Source organism: Chinchilla lanigera, unplaced genomic scaffold (genome assembly GCF_000276665.1).
Source record: "Chinchilla lanigera isolate Chin_1 unplaced genomic scaffold, ChiLan1.0 scaffold00002, whole genome shotgun sequence".
NCBI lineage: Eukaryota > Metazoa > Chordata > Mammalia > Rodentia > Chinchillidae > Chinchilla > Chinchilla lanigera.
In genome coordinates, this window is record NW_004955403.1 from 16,728,683 (window position 1) to 16,750,820 (window position 22,138).

Sequence of the window (22,138 nt, forward strand, 5' to 3'; positions counted from 1 at the left end):
TGTGACCAATGAAATCTATGTGATCACACTGAGAATCTGTGCGTCTTGGCAGATCTGCCAGTGGTACTCATCACATAGAGATTATTTTAGATTGGATGCCATGAGGTGTTATTTCCCATTTGTTAACACAATGGGGTTTCATGACTATGACAACTGAAGCACATTCATTTGTGTATGGGTTTTGTCCTTGTTGTGGATACAAAAACGTCTCATCATCCCTACAAACCTTCAACCTTTCACGGTCAATCCTCCACCTGAAACAAACGCAATGTTAATTATATCACATTTTTCATAGGCAAAGGGGGAAGGGAGCACTACTTATTTTTTTTTAACAAGCTTCTTTTGTGAGTTAGAAATAGACCTCATGATTCCAATTATATGAAATGAAATTATATTTCATCTTATACAAACATATATACTTAGAACATCTGTGAAAAACCTCATTAAACTGTTTATAAGCTACCACTAAAAAGGAAGGAAAATTTAGAGATAAGTGAGGCAAGGATCTTTCATTTTCATCTCTGTATAGTACAGTAATACTTGGATTTCTATGAAGAAATATTCATGCATTTCTATGAAGAAATATTCATGCATTTCTATGAAGAATATATTCATGCATTCCTTTATAATAAAAAGGAAATTACAAAACAAAGAAACCAAAGTATTGATATCAAAAAGAGAATAGAATACCATAAGACTATACTTTCATGATAGCACCATATATTTATAGAGTGCTTGCATACACATTTTATTACTAGGTACTCACAGAAACTGCATGGGATAATGAGATCAGATATTAGCATACCATTTACATACGTGAAATCTGAAACTTAACAAGATTCAGCAATGTGCTTCTGTTCCCAGTTAAATTCTTAAATAGAGACTGAAACCCGGGTCTTCTGATATCTAGTGGAAGCTTTTACTATCTCCAGCTCTCCTTCCAACCACTTCATTATTTTCTGCTCTGAAAGCAACAACATATATTTCTTCCATTGTTAAATTTTTCTGACATGTATATACTATATATGTATCATAAGTTACCAATACAGTTTCATATTAGTAAAATAAACCGATTATGTTGTAGAATGGTTCAGATATAAACAAAAATTGAGGTTCTGAAATATAAACAGAAGTTTCAATAAGCTTCCCATTGAAGAAAAAATAACTGTAATTACATTCAGCACAATAACATTTTCACGCAAAATTATGGTAAATGCCAGGCTTCTGGTTTGTTAACTAAGGATATCTGCCATTTAAATACCATTTGAAAAAAAATAGCTGCTATGTGGAAATATTAGTTTCTCTTAATGTCATGGTTTAGCTGATGGAATTAATAGCAATTCAGTTGTTAAGCACAGGCAAATGTTTTAAAAATCTTCTACCTACAAACCAATAATTACTCAGAAAAAAAGCTTAATATGAAAATTTTAGGAAACAGCATGCTTCCCCCGGTTCTTTATCCTCATGGCTTTGCCCTTTCTTGATAGTACAATGACTTATAATTATTTTCCTTTTGAGCCTCTTTTGTAGAAATGTTTCAGAGAACAAAACAAATATTGAGGAAAGGCTCTTACCTCACATTTATACTGACAGTTTCAGCAGTGAAACAATTATCATGTTCAAATCTCCATGCAAAAAGACTACACACTACTAAAACCCAGCGTACTGAAGTCCCTTGAAACCACACCCAAATGGGCCTGTATTCTAGAGTTCCTCAGTTCCGTGCTTTAGGAACTCTTTGGAATGAGGTGGAATTGGGGAAGAAATAGTTGAATTAAAAATCCCCAAACAAAATTTTCTGATGCCAGCAAATAATCCTATGTGCTAGACATCAGGGTCTCACATGCCTTACAAAAGCAACCAGCTGTCCTTCACCCCTATCACTGTATCTGCCCCTTTGAGCTTACCCCACAAGGCAAAATATAGGCAAATCCTTGATTTCCTCTGAGGCTGCTTATCTATGCCTTTGAACTGGAAACTTGGACTGCTACTCAGAGTATGCTCAGTTCAAATATGACTCTGAAAGATATTTACTAAAAGTGCTTTGAGTGGAGAAAACATATCATAATGCTTTGTGACTTTGGAAGTATATCTATGAAATTTCACGAGTTACGACCATGAAATCCAAGCTGAGAATTTCTGATTCATGCCCATATGAGTCCATTCCCATGGTTATGGGTGGCCAGAAATTTCCTGAGTGCCTGTGGACTGGGATAGCCATCCCTCAAAGACAGTTATGATTTCTGCCTTCTGTATCTTCTCAGGTCCCTGGATCTGCAATGCAGTAGCCTATTTGGGGCTTCTTGACTCACTGGATGGAAGAACTACAGAGCGCTAGCTTCTGTGTCTGGAGCTAAGAGGCAAGAGCTAACAAAGTCATCAGTTTTAATGAGCAGTTACCATTGTCATATTTGTCTTTATTTGCACCATGTTTCTCCTGCTTTAATAGCTGAAGAGATTTCTTTACTATGTGCCCAATATAAACCTAAGAGATTTAAGTGAATTTAATCACTTAATCCTCAAAACAACCCTGTGAGAAAGGTACTATAATTTTTCATGTTAGGAAGGAAAAAAATCAAGGCATAGAGAAGCCTGTCCAAGGAATTTTTCTAGGAGCAGAAATGTGCTGATATCTTGCTTTACAGTCCAGTGCCATTCCATGCCATTTCATTCTCTGCCTGCTCACTCTTCCACTGCTCGTGTTCACAACCAGAACACACAGTAGCATCTAAAAGTTCTAGGTTGCCCAGTCCTCTTTCATAGTTTCATGTGTTGAAAAATAAACTCCTTGAATTGGGCTGCTTATTTTGAAATTTAAAACTATTATAGTGTTTAAAAATATAGAAACACAACTAAAAGCTTGCCCTCACTGTCATTGTAAATTATTTTCCTCCTAAAGCTTAGACTTAGGTGTCACTTTCTTAAGCCAAACGTTTTATGGAAAAGGGATGCATTTAATCAATCATCTTTCACTTCATGGTTCTAAAAAGTCAGAGGCAAATCTGACCTTCGTAGTATCCCTGTGAGGAAAGTTCCAGTGCTCTGTGAACATGTAACTTCCCTTCCAATCTTGAAGCTGCTCCTTGACAAGGAATTGAGAAGGGTTGTGAATAAGACAGAAAGGGCACTCCCCGTGATTGTACCCCTTGAAACTGACATACTATCTCAATAAAACATCTGTGTATGTTAATTATAGTGAAGGTTTAATGGAACCTGGCACTTAAATAAATCCATGGCTTGTTTTCATATGAAATGAATTTTTTTAATTACTCTCGTACTTTGCTGCATTTCAGTTGGGAATTGTCCTCCTCTCTTATTTTCCCTGGACCTGAATGCCAGGTCTCACACTAGGCCCTAAAACTACAGAGACGGTATCTATGGCATTTTCCCTGCTTTGTGGGATTTCAATTCATTTTTAATTTTCTTTTAATTTTAAAGGAGAAAAAAACAATAAAAACAATACAGACTTTCCAAATAAGATGATAGGAAATTAACAATGGCTATTATATTGTGTATTGTTATATTCAAAACAATTGCTCAGATTACAAGATACAGGCATGCAAAACAGATCAGACAATATAAGCACTAACAGTTTCTTTTAATGAACTAATGGAAATTAATAGTACAATTATCTTAGCTATCTTGTGTATATATACATATCTTTTAATTTCCCTTTCTTCTTTTCTCTTTTCCCCCATCCAGTTGTTCTTTCCTTTTGAGCAGTTTCTTTCCCTTTCACTATGTCTATTGTACCAGGAGACACATGGCTTCCAGGAACCAACTTTATGTTCATATTTTATCTTGCTGATTTTCAAGGTTCTAATTTTAAGTTGCATTAATCTTCACATTGTCCTCTCTTGCTGCCATCCCAGTGGCTTTGAAAACAAATACTTATATCTTACCTAAGCTGTTGATCAAAAATTGTAAGTATGTGAATGAAGCAATGGAGACTATCAATCCAAAGGAAATGCTCATTAAACGCTGACAGGGAAATCATTAATACTTGAATAGTTTCAGGGAAAGTAATCAGACTCCTAATTAATTCAAATCCAGAGTCTGCTGGCTGCCGGTGGAATCCTGAGCAAAATGGGCTTTTCCTTATTCCCCTCTGTTTCTACAAGGTAAAGAGTCAAAGGAGAAATAGAACCTATAAATAGCTCCCCCACTGCAGCCCTTGATAGGGGAGAAATTTAAGCAGATGATAAGTAGCTCAGTTGGTTCATTTCTCTGGTGTTCTTACAATAAAGACTGGGATGACTGGCTTTCTAAAATTTGCTAGGGCTTTGTTCCATTCAATTTGATAAGAAACTATAATTTTCCCTCGAAGGTATTGGATGATTATTTTTCATCTGCAAAATATAACCACAGTTTTTGTTGGTGAATTGTAAACATGCTAAACATGTTTTTGGTGAATTGTAAACATGCTAAACAGCTTTTGTTGGTGAATTGTAAACATGCTAAACATGCTCCCCTAGCTACTTTATCAGAGGTTTTCCTCATATCCATTGAGCTATCTAGTGGTTACAGGTTCAGCATCCTTCACAGAAGACAAGTAACATTAACCGTGTACATAGCTCTGCTTTATGTGCACCTCAAACCTTGGTTCAGTTGGCATTTGATTGAGCTTGTACAGAAAAATGATATGGAAATCTGAGGTACCATTCTGCCTTTATAGGCAGCTAGGTGAGCAATCTGCCATTAAAAAAAAATTAAAATGAGAAAAAAATTGCCATGTATTGAACCAAATAACACAATAAATGTCCAGTAAATATTAAATTCCATCCACACCACCATTGACACTGTGACAGAAAGAACTGTGCTGATAGGTCACATACTTTCTGTAAATTAATTTTCACAGACATGTGAGTTAGGGTCTGTTGTTATTTCTATTCTAGTGGATAAGGACATAGAGGCTTAAAAAGACTGAATGTCTTGGTCTTCTGCCAGTTCATTCAACCAGTCAGCTGTCCAATCAGGATGGAGGCTTTGGACTGTCTGATTCCAAACCTTAATGACAGTCTGGACAGGCTGCTATTGAGATTGAGATGCTAACTCAGTCTAAGCCATTAGTCTCTCTCACCGCATGGAAGGAAAGTCAATTTGCACTCACCTCTGGGTTAAATAATATATTCAGTCCTTATTTGCTCCTTGTGGCAGGTTACAATAAGGTCACACACACATACATCATGTTTATTCTTTTTAATAAAAAATGAATAACTTTTTATATTAAAATAACTTTATCTTTTAAATGTAATATCTCATGGGCATCTGTTCATGTTAGCACATGATGATCCAACATATTCGTTCCGGTAACTGGATACCGTTTCAGGACATGGATAAAGTACCTTATGTGAATATTATTGTTTTACAGGACTGTCAGGTTCTGATTTAACCAACAATGCTGCTACACTTATATATACACATGTATACATAGACACATGAGAATACATCAGATATATCTACGTATGTGTGTAGGGGTATGTGTGCATACGTGTGTGCGAGAGAGTGGAGAAATGGAGACTTTATTGATAGATTCTGAAAGTAAAAGAGTGAAATATGGGCCACGTAGATGTAAACAAAACAACTTTTTCTAAGTTGTTTTACTATTTCTCCACATTTTACTATTTCAGCAAGGCATGAAAGTATTTATTTCCCTGTCTCCTTTTTAGATCTGGCTGTTGTTGCTACTGCTGTTTTCAGTATTTGTTAATCTGATGGGTAGAAAATAATATCTCAATATTATTTCATTTTACATGTCCCGACTTTTAAAGACGTGAAGATATTAAACCATAAATATCTGTATTTCACTTTCAGGGGCTGGGGATTTAGCTCAGTGACAAAAGCGCCTGCCTGGCAAGTGCAAGGTCGTGAGTTCGGTTCCCGGTACCGGAGAAAAACCAAAAAAAAAAAAAAAAAAAAAAAAAAAGCCTGAAAACAGCTGTATTTCACTTTCTTCTAAATGCTCTTTATATTATTTTTTTTCTATTAGCTTGCTTTTATTTATTGTACTGTGTAAACTCATTGGGTGAAGACTTCTGAACATCTTTTACCATACATGGAAGCTAAGAATTAGTCTGCTCTAGTTTCGTAGGCGCTGCCCAAAGACAAAAGACCCCTGTCTCAGAGACTAGGGGGCCCATTCCTCTTTCCACTGGAAGCATCGTGGGTGTCACTCTGGGTTAATTCTTGCAGGGCTGTCACACATGCATCCACGTGATCCCTGCACATATAGCAGGTTGTGCAGTAGGAAAACAAAACAAGTAAACAAACAAACAAAAAACCCCAAATCCCAGTTTTTGTCCTGAGCAGTAATTGCTCCAGTCCTTTCTTTGGACATTGTCTGTAACTTCCAAGGCTGTTTGCTACCTGTACCTCCTTGAAGACATCCAGAACAAAGGAAACTCAGTGTCTCACTTACAAGATACTCAGAAACAGAAGAATGACAGAAAAGCACCTCCCTGCTGTTAGGAATAGTACTTTTTAATTCTAGAATGTTGTATACATTTTTCACAATCACTATTTGTAATAATGTTCAATATAGTATGGAAATCACTTTCCCAATTTTAGGTATAAGTTATGGCTTTATTCCTTGTCAAAGTGAAAACAGGTATCACCTAATTGCAATTATATGAAAGTGTATATCCTTCACTATTTCCGTTGTGTTTTTCCCCTGGCAACTGAAGAATAAAAGGCATAGAAAGGGAAGTTCACGGGACCTTTCCTCATTTAAAAATTGAGAGCTCTTTATGCTATCAATGCAATTGCTGTTAATTCACAGAATCAGCCGGAAGAGGACCCTCTGGTGAGGAAGGCATAGGTGTGGTGGATACTCTGTGTTTTGTGGGACTTTAAGGTTCTACAACTTTGCAAGGGCAGAAAGGGATGATGCTTTTAGTGCCAAAATAAAAAAACAAAATCTCAATATTGCTATGGCCTATCCCTGGGCCTATACAGAGTTGAGGACCTGAGATATTACATATATATAGTGTTTCTGCTAAAGGATGTGAAAGAAAACATTAAAGCCAATCACAATATGAAGTTTTTGCCTTTCTAGGCCATAGTGTTTCTTTTTAAGCTCAGCTAAATATGCAGGTTTACTAACTGATGGAAAAGATTCCATAGCCTCTGCCCTTCCTGCCCTTGGATTATGTTGAGCTTCAGTCCAAGATGAATGATGTCCTGCTGAGCATATCACTGAGTGTAAAATGATCATACCAGCTCTGGCAGGACTGCCTCGGTGCTGTGGGTTGGGGCTAGACGTGGAGACTATCACAGTTCATCCTGTCAAGTACCCTCCTCTAATCCCTCATCTGTCAAAATGAGGAAATCTGTGCTGACTGAATTTGGAAGGTAAAGAAGTCAGACAAAGAGTTATAGAAGTATCTGAACATGAAGAGTGACCCTTATGAATGTGCATAGATTATGATAAAGTATTTTCAGACAGCCCAGTCCCTATTAGTTTGTCTTTCTAATTGTTTATATATGTACCTGTTTCCTTATAAGTATATGCAGATACAGTGGTTCTTCATTATCTGGGAGGCATCTGTTGTGTGACCTCAGGGACACCAAAAATCTGCAGACATCCTCTTCTCTTACATAAGATTACATAATGTCTTAATTAATTTTCTTGTTTCTGTGACAAAATACCCAACACCCAAAGTTAAAGGGGGAAAGGTTTATTTAGCTCACAGTTTGTAGAGGCTTCAGCCCATAATTGACTGCCTCCAAGGCAGGGCGGTATGACAGAGGGGCATTGCAGAGGAGAACCAGTTGATGGCAAGCAGAAGACAGCAAGAGCAAGCAAACAAGGGAGAACACAAGCCTCTTTCTGTCCCTTTGTATTCAGGCTACTGGGATTAGGACAACGCCAAACTAATCAGCAGACTGATTTAGTAGCCACACACACTCAATCCTAGCATCACCTGCTCTAGATCTAGCCACCTCTGGAAATGCCCCACCTTTGGCTAAATGAGGCTTTGTGGGGACATTTAGACACAAGCCATAACACCTAGTATTTTCATATAATCTACACACATCTTTGTGTGTGCTCTACACCATCTCCAAATTATTCATAATGCTTTATATAATGCAAATGCTATGTAACTAGTTGTTTAGGATATTAGAAAGAGGAAAAACAGTGTTTGCATGTTCGGTGCAGAGGCAACATCACAACCTAACTGCACTGTGCACGGATAAGACACAGGGTAAGAAAACTCCAACATGCTGGAGACAAACCAAAGTATGGACATGACAGGAGAGCACAGTAGGGTGTGCCTGTGCCTTGTTTCATTTGAGTCAATTCATCATAGGATTTTCATAAAACAAATTGAAGTTTTGTTTTGAGGAACTTTCTGGAAGCTTTTTCTAATATTTTTCATCCACAGTTGAGCAAATCTGTAGATACAAAGCCTGTAGATGAGATGGGCCGTCTCTAGATATAAAATCTGACCCTTTTTTCCTCTGAATTGCTCCATCACTGGGTTCATGTTTCACAGTTAGTTTTTAAAAATCAATAATAGTAGTGCTGTGCAGTCCTCATATCATACTGTATAAACAACTGACACATATTGTTACAACACTCTCTAACCCTATGGAGTTTACAGTATTCTTATCAAAATAAAACAGGGGCAGATTCTCAAATACCAGTTAGAATAAACTTAGTGGCCCAAGAGAATCAACTGAAGGTAATTTAAAGAAGAAATGCTTCATAGAGGGAGTAGCATTTACAATGATTCCTGAGAGACAGGATTTGTGTATAAATTAGACATGAGAATGCATTCCAGTCAGGTGAAAAGGCGAAGTCCGGGGCGTGGGAGTGGAACGTGGAATAGGAAATAACCCTATATTAGTTGTAATGCACATTAGAATTGGTGCACTTGAACTAGAAAAGTGTTAGGGCTATGCCTGGACATCTTTGCCTCCCTTCCCCAGGTGGAAACCAATGTGGTTGTCAGAGGGGAGGACCCTCCTCAGGGGAGAATAGACTGAACAAGGAAGTAACTTTGGAAAGTTAATCTGAAAGATGGTAGGATACATTAGAGAAGAGACTAAATAATATTGAGAAGTCAGTAGAGGTTAACAAAGTTAACAAGATTTTGTAGTAGCTTACAAATGGGGAAGCTGGTTGTGGATCTCATTGCTGAGATTGAAACAGCTGCTGGAAATGAGAAGTGTAGGGAGGAAGAGAATAACAGCTCCGAGGGTCTAGTGACTTTAGCATTCTAAAGAGCAACTTTTTCTTTTCTGTAGAACATCATCACATTGACTTATGCAACCTCTCTTCTCTCTCTGCTTCATGATTGTGACTATATTTACTCCGAACGGTCCTCATGCCCTCCCCCTCTGCCCACCATGTTTGCCTGTGGCCATTAGGAGCATGTACCATCTAATGTTATAAAATAATATAAAGCATCATCTTGTCCATTTGGCATACCTCTTCTTGAATGTTTTTGCATCTCACAGTCCTATAAAAGGGAATCATGCAATCTACATTTTGCCTATAAAATATCAACAGGTTTCTGACAATCGTCATCTGAGATACAATGTGACTCTAAGGTCACAGTAATCAATTTCTGGGCCAGGAAGATGGATCATGCTCTACCTGAGAGGCAGGTCTCAGGAAGTAGATCATTTGTAAGATGTTTAAAATTTTGCCATTGAAAATGTCAGATTTGCTCAAAATTTCAGCATATTCTTTTAGTATGTGTTATGGTGGGAGTAACCCTTCTAGTTTAAGAACCAAGATTCTTGGTACACTTCGTATCTTAACTGATTTTGAGATATTGTGCAGGGTCATTTTGAATATCAAATGAAATAAAGTATATAAAAAAATCCATAAGATATAAAACCTTATACATGTGGAAAAACTTGTATGATTGTTTATTATAGATTCCATATTTCCTGTGGCACGAAAATCCCACAGCTGGCAAGGATCTAGAGAAGGCTGTTAGAAATGTTCCTTTTTTAAAAAATTCCTGAGGCATGTAGATATTCTCTATGACCTATTCACTATTTACCAGCAGGACAACTACTATTCAGGAGGGAGCAAAGCAATTTTCACTTCACAAGAAACTAGGACATAAAATTGTTAGAACACTAAAACAAAGGACGTCTCTAAGTTTTGTCAGCCATAAAGTTAGAATTCAGAGACCTACTTACACAAAGCACACAAAATCACAAAGACATAATTTGGTTGAAAACTAACATGTATTTAGAATGAGGAATAGAATCACAAAAATATATAAATTTTAGAAAAGTACAAACATATGAATTCCAGGAAAATAACATAATAATAATTCATTACATACCTGACACATAATATGAGACTTTTTTCCATAAATTTGCTTCCGTCTTCTTTTGTTGCCTCTTCATATGACCATAATTTTGTAATAACATTTTCCACACAGAGGAGATAATGACAAGCCAGTCTCTCTTGTAGCATAGTTGATTGAAATGTGGTTTTATTATTGATAATTGAGATGTATAAAACATGGCTCTTCACATTTAGATACTCTCTCTCTCTTTGTAATGCTGCCTCCGCTTTGCCCTCTCATCCCAGGAATTATAATAAATTCCATTATCTCTTAAAATATGATATGCATAATACATTTGTAATTGTGTGTATTCGTTACCAAGAATATTCCTGGCAGGATAGAATTTCTGTTTAGATTTGATGTCAATGAAAATAGAATCTTCTGCTTAAAATTTTACACATCCGCTGCTTAAAAAACTTTGTCACAGACTGCTTCTGGCTCTGTACATTTCCAGGCTTGTTCCTTCTCATCTCCCACATACATCTTGTGGTAGGACCTGTTCACATCAGATATGACCTCTCCCTTGCACCTTCCTGTATGATACCATGTGGATACGCAACTTCCTAAATGCAGGTTTTACCATGAGCTATAAATACAACTTTTTTTGAGACAGGGTCTCACTGTGTAGATCACACTGGCCTCAAATTCTCAGTGATCCTCCTAAGGGCTGGGATTACAGCTATGCACCACCATAGCCAGCACCCACAACTGTTCTTGAAATAGCATAGGCTTTCAGTAAATATTTGCTAGATTACTAAATGAACTGATTTCTATACTGAGCCTGATTTCCCCTAGAATACTTTTAAAATGTAAACTCCTTATTTGCCTGTGGAAACAGTGTATCTATGCTATTTACAGTTGATTAACAGAATTTATTTACATTACCATCTATCATTGGGCAGATACTACCCCAAATAAGATCAGAAAGTACATGACACTGTAAGTAAAACACAAAGCACATCAATTAGATAAAAACAAAAATTAAAATAATTATATCACATTATTTTAAATACTCATATAATTTTAACACTTTAAAGAACAACCAAAACATATTTACAGAAGTTTGTATGCTTTTTCTAAATTTTCTCTATGGTTATTATTATGTATTTTCTGTACATAATGATTGTATTCATTGTGGGAAGATGGTACATGTATATAACATGCCTTAATTCTTTTTACTTCCCCTTGCCCTCACTTTTCTCCCTCTGTCTTTATCTCTAGTTCCTCTTCCCACTTGTGGAGGGTCTGTCTCCCTATTTCATATTATCTATATTTTACTTTGCTCTTTAAATTATTTATACTTTGGTTTCTCATATAAGAAAAACATAAGCTTGTACTTCTGATTTATTTAACTTAACATTATGGTGTCAAAGTGCATCCATTTTCCTACATATGACTCAAAAAATTACCTTTCTTTATAGCTGAGTGGTCCTCCACTGTGTATGTATATCACATTTCTTTATTCATCTGTTGATGAACATATAAGTTACTTCTAAGATTTAGCTCTTATGAATTGTGATGCGCTAAACGTGGGTATACATGTATCACTATGACACGGTGTCTTTAATCCTTTTGGGAAGATACCTAGAAGGAAAAAAGCTGGGTTAAATGAGATTTATATTTTAGTTTTCCGAAAATGTCTGTGCTGATTTTTCTATAGTGGTTGTACTAATTCACATTCCCACCAACAATGTAGAAGTGTTCCCTTTACCTCACAGCCTCACAAGCATTTGTTATTCAATATAGTAACAATAGCCATTCTTTCTGGAGTAAGGCAGAATCTCAGTGCTGTTTTAATTTGTATTTATCTAATAGCCAGAGACTTTGAACATTTTTCAAGGTACTTATTGGTGATTAATATTCTTCAGAGAAGTGTCTATTCATTTTAATTTCCCATTTTTTGGTTAGGTCTTTTGTGGGTGTTGTCTAATATTTTTTAGTTCTTTATGTATACTACATATTAGTCCTCTGAGGAGTAACTAGTAAAACTTTTCTCTATTTTGTAGGTTGTCTCTTCATTCTGTTGGCTCTTTTCTTTGCTGTGCAGAAGTTTTTTAATTTAATATAGTCCCATTTGTTGATTTTGACTTGTTTTTCTTGTGCAATTGGGCTTCTGTTAGAAAAAAAGTCTTTACCTGTGCCTGCATCTTCAAGAGTTTTACCTGCTTATCTTTCAGTAGATTAAGTGTTTCTGTTTTGATATCTAAGTCTTCAATCCATTTTTATTTTATTTTAACATACAGTGAGAGATATGAGTCTAGTTTTAATCTTCTACGTGTTTTGATTTTGTATGCTTTTCAAAAGAAATATAATTACTTCTAATAGGGCAAGAAGTCACACAGCGAGAGAACATGGAAAAAAAAAGAACATTTTTGGGAAGGGATGGGTCCAGATGTTCTGGTCATACACCTGGGTGACTGATGCTTATAATACCATGACTATACATAATTTCAAATGCAAGAGAGAAATACATTTCTCAATAGGCATGCAAAGAGAATCAAATTATTCATGAGTAGCCTTGATAAGAATGAGTGAAGAGACCACACTGCAAACCTGTGTGTTGGAGACAAGCTCATTAATGGTTCTTGGTGTATATGAGGTTAGTCATGTCTACATATTTCTTTAGAAATTTATTAGGAATAACAAGAGGGAGAAAAGATGCAAATCAATATATTTTACTGCATTGAAGGATATTTTTGTGGATGTGTCATACAAAATATTTATGACATAAAAATATAAGATCTATGAATGGCTTAGTGACTTTAGTTGAACAGATTTATTATTTTAAAATTTTTCCATCATAGATAATAGTCAAATTGGAACAGGAAATTTTAAAAGGTAAATAGTAAATATAAAGCAGAATTTATTAATTTTCAGTTTTTATTTTGCTTTTTAGAGTGCAGGGCACAATACATCCTAAAGAACATTCAAAGCTTCACTGGGAAGTAGATCATTCTCATCTTTTTTTCCAATCATCCTGAAGTCAATATGCCACAAATCAAACCATGCTTAATATATTGTCTTTAGAATTAGTGGTGATTTTTGGGTCAGAGATTTATGATTATTTAACTGAATTTATTCATCTTCTATAAGTACTTATTTTTCTTTTATTTTGTTGGTCTTAAAAGGCATTCTGAATGCCTGACTATTATTTTAAAAAAATTAAACCCCACTTTTTTTTAATACTGTAATACTTTTGTTAGTTGGCTTGAAAGTAGACAGTGAGGACAGCCTAAAGATAGAGTCAGATAAAAGAAAACAGCACATATTGAGTTAGCAGCTAATTTAAGCATCTAGTTAGGCTTAGAAATAGTAAAAGAAAGCAGCACAAGGGGAAAAAAGGTGCAAGACTAGGACAAGAATGGAGAGACAAAGATCTTTCTTCCCAGGAAGAGTGCTTGCTGGTTGGCAACTCTTCCCTAACCTCTGGGCTGGAGAAACTTAGAAATGTATGTGTATTTGTCAATATGTTTTCATTCTTTTATCTTTAAAATAAAAAAAATAAAAATGCAGAGTAAATCGGGTGCAACTATGTAACTGATTTAAAAAGAAAAGCTCTACAGAGCCTCATCTGTTTGTCTACATAAGGCCAAAACTGAGAAAACACTTCAAACTTCCATCAGGAATCCCCTCCTGGTGGGGATCCACCAACAGCGTTTTTTGTTTTCATTACTTGTGGTACACACTCTGCTAACTTCCTCCTTTGTCCATGATTTTTATTCTTCAACTTCATGAGACCAAGAGCTTGGATTTGGGTTTATACAAAATTAACTGTTTCATTACTTTCATAGTTTTATTTTTCCTTCCTATGTGATGAAGTATCTATAATTTATTTTTGATGAAAGACATGAGACCATAGTACTAACTCATTTTTTACACACATTTGCTCTAATATTAATCATTTAAAAATTTATTTCCTTCTCCATGTTGTAAATGTCATTTCTGTTATATACTAAATTCTTGTGTATACTTAAATCTACTTTTGATTTTGCAAAACATCTCTTGAGTAATATTTAAACATAGAATTTACTTCATTGTGACAAAATTTCCATAAATTTTTAATACATTTTCACTAAAATTTCTGTAGCTGGAAGTACTTCCAGAATGGTGAAGTAAAGATTTCCAAAAGTCTCTCCTCCATAAAAATCAATGAAAATAATAGGAAAAAAAATTTTTAAAAAATCAATTCTTCTGACACTCTTGAAATTAAATGAAAGTTTTAAAACCTAAGGATAATTGTTTTAAAATTTCTGCATCTTCACAAAAACAAGGAGCTTTATGATCACTTAACTTGCCCTACTTCTATCCAACTCTTAACATCACTATGATATTTTTGAAGATCACGTAACCCCTGTGTCAGATGAGATAGATTTGGAGGTCTCCAAGAAGCCCCATTCCCATTAAATTGTTGTTACTTAATCCATTTGACAGCTCCTAAAATCATTCTTTTGTTTTGTTTTGTTTTTGGTTTTTTTGGTTTTTCTCCGGTACCGGGAACTGAACTCACGACCTTGCGCTTGCCAGGCAGGCGCTTTGCCGCTGAGCTAAATCCCCAGCCCCTACCTAAAATCATTCTTAAGGGAACTCAGCTGTTTATCCCCACTCTGGACTCTGGACTTGGTCTGTGAGAACATCGCTTATCTCAGATTGTTTACAGCAATCAGGATGCACGTTATGTTTTGTGTCTGTGTGTCCCCCCAAAGCCTCATGCAGTCATGGGGCAGGCTTTTAGAGTTTGATTGATTATGGGTGTGAGAGCTGCACCCGCCCTGGGTTGGAGAGTTTGCATATGTAAGGGAGAGCAAGAGGCTGCTTGCAGCCATTTCCTGAGTTTTGTGCTTGTTGCTTTGCTGTGTTCTGCCGCAATGAGCTGTAGCCCTCTGCCATGTGTCACTCTGCCTTATAACCTGCCAAGTATGGACTGAAACCTCCACAAACTGTAAGCAAAATAAACCTTTCCTTCCTTAATTTTGGGCATCAGATATTTTGTCCCAGCAATGAGAGAAAAGTAACCAAGACAATGCATCATTCAACATCACTACTGCTTGAGGCATAACAGTTGGGGCAAACAAAAGGATAACTCAAAAACATAAAAGGAAAAAGTAGGAAGGAGGCATCAAAGTAGCTTTAGAAATCTCTGACATTTTCCTAAGAATCTAGAAGACTACACACTCATGCAGGGTTATGCACATGCCTTGAGCTATACGTACACTCAGATTGGAAAATACCCTAGGTACTGACCTCTGGTTCTCCACATTTAGGAAGCAAAGGTCAAGGGATGCTGTAAAATATCAGAACACTTAAGACATTCCTTAGCAGGTCCACAAAGTCTGAGTTACTGATTCAGCAGATGGCAGGAACTTTCTGCCTAATCATCAGCTGACCACTGTTGTAAGAGAATAGAAATGTCAGAGAATACCCATGACGAAGAAGGCAAACAAACTACAAAACAAAACCCTAATGAAAAAGGAGATGTAAAGCAATAGAAGTCAGTAGCACAACTATGCTAGCTATCCTGTATATACATACTTACATAATTTCCTATTCTTTCTTTGCTCTTTTCCCTCACCCCAGTTGCTCTTTACTTTTGAGCATTTTCCATTCGTTTCACAATGTCTGTCATACCTCCTAATTTTTATTCACTCTTTCAGGTTCTTGCAGTAGTGAGACAATACGTTGCTTACACATGGAGGTCTGGTTTATTTCACTTATGAGTATGATCTCTAGTTGTGACCATTTACCTGTAAAAGCCTTGAGTTTATCTTTCTTTATAGCTGAGTAATATTCCATTATATAAAAGTACCACATTTTTTTTACCCACTCCTCAGTGGATGGACATTTGGGTTGCTTCCACAGTTTAATAATTACAAAGTGAGCTGCTATGAACATGGGTACACATATATCACTGTGATATGATGTTTTCAGATCTTCTGGGAAAATACCCAGAAGGGGAACAGCTGGGTTGAATGGGACCTCTAGACCTAGTTTGCCGAGGAATCTCCAAACTGATTTCCACAGTGGTTTCACCAGTCTGAATTCCCACCAGCAGTGAAATGATTACTTATTTGATCAGTCTTGTGTGTCTCTATTTGTTTTCCTGAGAAACCACTTTGAAGATATCAATATGTAATACAACAACAATTGTTAATTTCCTACCACTTTGTCTGTAACTCTATATTACTTGTATTGTTCTTATCCTATTTTGTAAGTGGATGTCTTTGTTAATATGTTTTCCTTCTTTTATTTTTAAAATAAATTAAAAAAATAAAATACAATGTTAAAATATAAAAACAAAAGGAGATTTAATTTCCAGCATTTCCACATTTATTATTTAATATACCCAGATTCAACAAAGTATCATAAAACATGTATTAAAATATTAAGGTACAGCCCCTCAGAAAGAGAAAAAAGTTTATAGAATTTATCCCTGAGGAACCAAAATGTTGGCCTTAATAGAGAAAGACATCAGTCAGCTATGATATGTTCAAAGACATAAAGGCATCCGTGTCTAAAGAACTAAAGGAAATATAAAAAAGATGTTTTACCATGTGCAAAATATAACATTTTTAAAAGAATAAATACGAATTGTGGAGTTGAAGATTGCAATAACAAATGAAAATTTACAAAAAACAATCAATAGTACATGATAAGGGGATAAGGATGAATCATCATGGGTCAGTTCACATAAGAATGAGTCACCATTCTTTCCACCGCGCTCAGGAAGAGAGCCACTGTGATGGGCTGCGTGATTCATGGATAGAGGAAGGTTGCTGGTTCTGTGTTTCAAGCACATGTGAAACATGCAAGGACGCTGCTCATCTATGCACCATGAACTTTGCAGAGCAGCACAGCTACATCAAGAGCATTGTGAAGGACATCATCCATGACCCAGACCACAGCACACCCCTCAGTAAGATGGTACTCTGGGATCTGTACTGATTCAAGAAGCAACTGGAGCTGTCAGCACTGTTGAGTGCATCCACACGGGCAATTAGTGTATTGCAGCAACACCTCAATACTGACAATGTTCTCCCTGTGGGTACCATGCCTGAGGGTACCATTCTGTGTTGCCTGCAGGACAAGCCTGGGGACCAGGGCAAGCTGGCCTAAGCCTCTGGGAACTATGCCGCAGTCATTTCCTACAACCCTGAAACCAAGAAGACCAGAGTGAATCTTCCCTCAAGTTCCAAGAAGATCATCTCCTCTGCCAACAGAGCTGTTGTTGGTATAGTAGCCGGCAGTGGCAGAATTGATAAGCCTATCTTGAAGGCTGGCCAAGCCTATCACAAATATAAGGCAAAGAGGAACTGCTGGCCACGTGTATGTGGCATGGTCATGAATCCTGTGGAGCATCTCTCTGGAGGTGGTAAACACCAGCACATCAGCAAACCCTCAACCATCCACAGAGACGCCCCTGCAGGGCATCAAGTGGGTCTTATTGCTGCTCACAGGACTGGGCAACTCTGTGGAACCAAGACTATGCAGGAGAAAGAGAACTACAGCTGAAGGGCTCAATAAAGTCTGTCTTCAGAAAAAAAAAAAAAGAATGAATCATTAAACTTCAAAATGGATCAATTAAAAATAGCCAACTTGGGGTATAAAGAGAGAAATAAACAAAAAGTTTCAGAACTGTGGTACTACATAGGCAGATTCTGAGGAGAAAAAGAGAGAGAGAGGGAGGGAGGGAGAAATATTTGAAGAAATAATGGTGTAATATTTCTACAGTTGATGAAAACCTTTAACCTGCATGTCCAAAACTAGTCTGTGTGTTAAAAAATTCTAAGTTTTCTATATCTAGATACATCCTAGCTGAAATTTTGTAAGCCAAGAATGCAAAGGAGAAACTTAAATGAACTAAGAAATATCTATGTGCAACAGATCTAAAACATTGACAGCTGATTTCCCATCTTAAACTATGAAATTCAAAAGACATTGTGATAAAATTTTAAAGTGATAACCTTGAGAATTCTATATCCAGAAAAACTACACTTTAAAAGTGAACACATTAAGATATTTTTGAGTAAACAAAAATTGAGAGAGTTCATTGCTATTAGACTTGCCTTACAAGAAATAATATAGGGAGTGCTTCCGTTTAAAATAAAAGGTGCAATAATTATAGAACTGTGTTGGTGCTCATAATGAAGGTGTAATGCATAAAAATGTATAATGTACAAAGATTATAATAATAGAAAAAAGGGACATGAATGTAAATATATGGGAACAAACTTTCTATGTGAATTCTTATTAAATTGACATTAATTTGAATTACATCATTAAAATGAACATGTTAATTATAATACCCAGGGCAACCACTAAGACAATAAAGACAATAACTCAATAAATATAAAGAAACAACATGGGAATTAGATTGATATATCAGGAAGTAACTCATTTAAAAGAGTATTTTAAATAATCTTAAAAGAATAAAATTTTTCCCCTTCCTTCTCTTTTTCTCCCATTCCGGTTGTTCTTTCCTTTTGAGCAGTTTCTTTCCCATTCACTATATCTGTTGTACCTTTTGGATCTTATTTATCCTTGCCATTTCTTATACTAGGGAGACAATATGATGTTTAAACTTATGATTCTGATTTATTTCACTTATGAGTATGGTCTCTAGTTGCATCCATTTATGTATAAAGCTTGAATTTGTCTTGATAGCTGAGCAGTACTCCACTGTATAAAAATATCACACCTTTTTTCTCCTTTCCTTGATTGATGGACATTTGGGTTGTTTCCAAGGTTTAGCTATTACAAATTGTGCTGCTATAAACATGGGTGCACATATATCATTGTGGTATAATGTTTTCATTTCTTCTACGTATATATAGACAAGACAGCTAAGAAAATTTTACTACTGATTTCTATTAGTTCATTAAAAGGAACCACTAGTGTTTATATTCTTTGATCAATGTTGCATGCCTGTATCTGGTAATCTGAGCAACTAATTTGAAGGTAACAATATGCAATATAATAACAATTGTTAATTTTCTATCATCTTATTTTGAAATTCCGTATCATTTCTATTGGGGTTTTTTTGGTCTCTTCAAAGTAAAAAAAGAATAAAGGCTAAATAAAGGGAGAAAATGACATAGGCCCATAGAAAGTAAAGAGCAAATTTGTAGACATAAATCACATCAATACTTACTTTGAATATAGTGAAGTAAGCACTCTAATAAAAAGTAACTATTATAAAAGTAAATTACAAATTTACCCAACTGTACACTATTTACACAAGACACATTTTAAAATATGCATGGAAAACAAACAGATCGAAGAAGATCTATGGTGCAAGCATTAACCAAGAGAGATAAAGTGGAGATCTCACCTTCAGACAAAATAGGTTATAGGACAAAAATTGTTACCACACACAAACAAGGACATTTTATAATAATAAAATTGTCAGTTTATTTGGAAGACATAATTATAATCAAATAGGCACCTAACAACAAAACTTTAAAGTATACAAATAGAAACATGGGATTGAAGGGAGAAATAGACAAGTAAACAGTAATAGAGATTTCAACACCTCAATTTCAGTAAGCCTTCTGCTACATAACTTTTTTCTTTTTTTTTTTTTTTTTTTTTTTTTTAAAATTTTGAATATGAAAATAAATTTAACACCCGCCATGCCAAACCTTTTTTTTTTTTTTTTTTTTTTTCTTGATACCAGGAATCCAACTCAGCACCTTGCACTTGCTAGGCAGGCATGCATGCCACTGAGCTATATCCCTGGCCCTATTACATAACTTTGACAGAAGCAACAAAGAAAGAAATTTAAACAATACTACAAACCAAACAAGCCTGATAGCCATCCATAGAACACTGTGTCCTACAATAGCAAATGGATGGACCATTCATAAGACCACAGAACAAGTCCCAATAAATTTAAAAATGTCTGAAATCATTCAAATTATGTTTTATGACCATTGCAAATCAATAGAAATCAATAACCAAAGGAAATCTTAGGAATTAAATACCCACTCCAAAATAAATAATGGCTGAAAGAAGAAATTACAAGGGAAATTAAGACATATTTAGAGATGAATATAAAGAAAAAACAGCACATTAAGATATATAAGATGAAGCTAAATTAATGATTAATGTAAAATATATATTGTAAATGCTTACATTAAAAAGAATAAATATGTAAACCAAAGTATATACATTGTATGGTGGTCTTGTTTCTGTACTTTCATCCAGATTCTCTCATATTCAGTGTAATTACAAATCTGCCTTCCTTTTCCCTTATTACCATTCTTTATTCCATTAGTGATCATCATTACCTCTTTATTAACTCTCATATGGATTACTGAATTGAGCATATACTCATCAGATCAATTTCTTTATGATGAAGTATATGATCTTGCAAATTTCAAGTGTTTAGCCAACCATGCTAGCTTTGCTGGCCAAACTTAAAGAAAAAAAAGCTTATATGATGATTGTTAAAATTGTTCATCTATGAGGGTGTATATGGCTAATGTGTATTTGAAGTCATTCTTTTTATGAAAAATCATTTTTGAGTTACTGAGTACCCTTCCTGTAAGTTTTGCTAGAATTAAAAGACTATTTCAATCTATATATCTATGATTTCCACTGTTTCACTTGCTACAAATAAGAACTTTTTACCTTTGGCAGATAATTATTCTATACTAGATTCTCAAATATATTTTAGTAGTGAATATCTAAAAATTGTATTCTATCTTTTTATATCTATATCATAATTTCTCACACTTTGTCTCTTAAATTGAAATTAGAATACTTTCAGTTAATAAATCATTAAACATTTCTTGAGTATCTATACTGAGTCCACTTAAAATTGTAGCTGAATGGTAGTCATTTTATCCCTATGTACTATATATATCACTGTGATAAAAATGTGGAGGAAAAATATCCATACATATGCTACTTTTTTCTCATTGCTGGGGTTTGAATCCAAATCCTCATTAATGATAGACAAGTGCCATTCCCCTGAGGTACACTCTCAGACTTCTATGACTATGTTTTTAGGCTTTGAATCTATAGCAATTCTGATTTACACTTTTGTCTTACAGATGAAAATAAAGTAACAACAGTACCAAGAGGTTTACTGGAAGGGTTTAGGCTGATTTCAATTTTGCTGGCCAGTAAGCTTATATGTTCAAATTTATTTATTGAAGAAACAATTTTGGAAAATCTATTTTTTCTATATTTTGGGTTGGAATCTGACAAAATTGTGATAGTAAGGAGGAATCATACAAGAGAAACAGGTGATTTTCAATTGTGTTTGTGTTAACCTAAAGAAGCAGTGTGGAGGCAAATATAGTCAGCCAACTTTATGACTTGGGTTTATTGATTTAGGAACATCCATTCATGCATTTTGCATTATTCATAACTAATTATATTGCCTAAGACTGACTACTTCATCATTTGTTGTAAATAACACTTTCTTCCAGACCTACAGGAAATTTCTGTGGTGTATTCTCTTTTAGTTACAACCATAATTACTGAAAAACATCAACTGATGAAAATTAAGCAGAAGAAAAATCTCAGATCAAGAGAAAATAGTGAAAACAGAACAAACAAAGTCTAAAACAGAACAAAAGAATAATACAATTAAGGGGAGAAATAAAAGAAACAAAAATAACAAAGGAATCAATAAAATTGAAAGTTGTTTCTTCGAAAAGAGTAACAAAACTGACAAAATTTTAAGACTCAGATGTAGCTCAGTGACAGAGCACTTGCCTGCTATGTGGAAGCCATATGCCATAATGCAAAAATTATCTAGAGAAAAATTAAGTAGAGTAATGAATAAAACACAGAGAAAAATTTGAATAATTAAAGTCATA

General features: G+C 35.2%; 1 pseudogene; it reads left to right on the plus strand.

Annotated features, from left to right (window-relative positions):
- The first annotated feature begins 17,049 nt into the window (after positions 1–17,049).
- On the plus strand, positions 17,050–17,819 carry LOC102002984 (annotated as a pseudogene).
- The last annotated feature ends 4,319 nt before the right edge of the window (positions 17,820–22,138 follow it).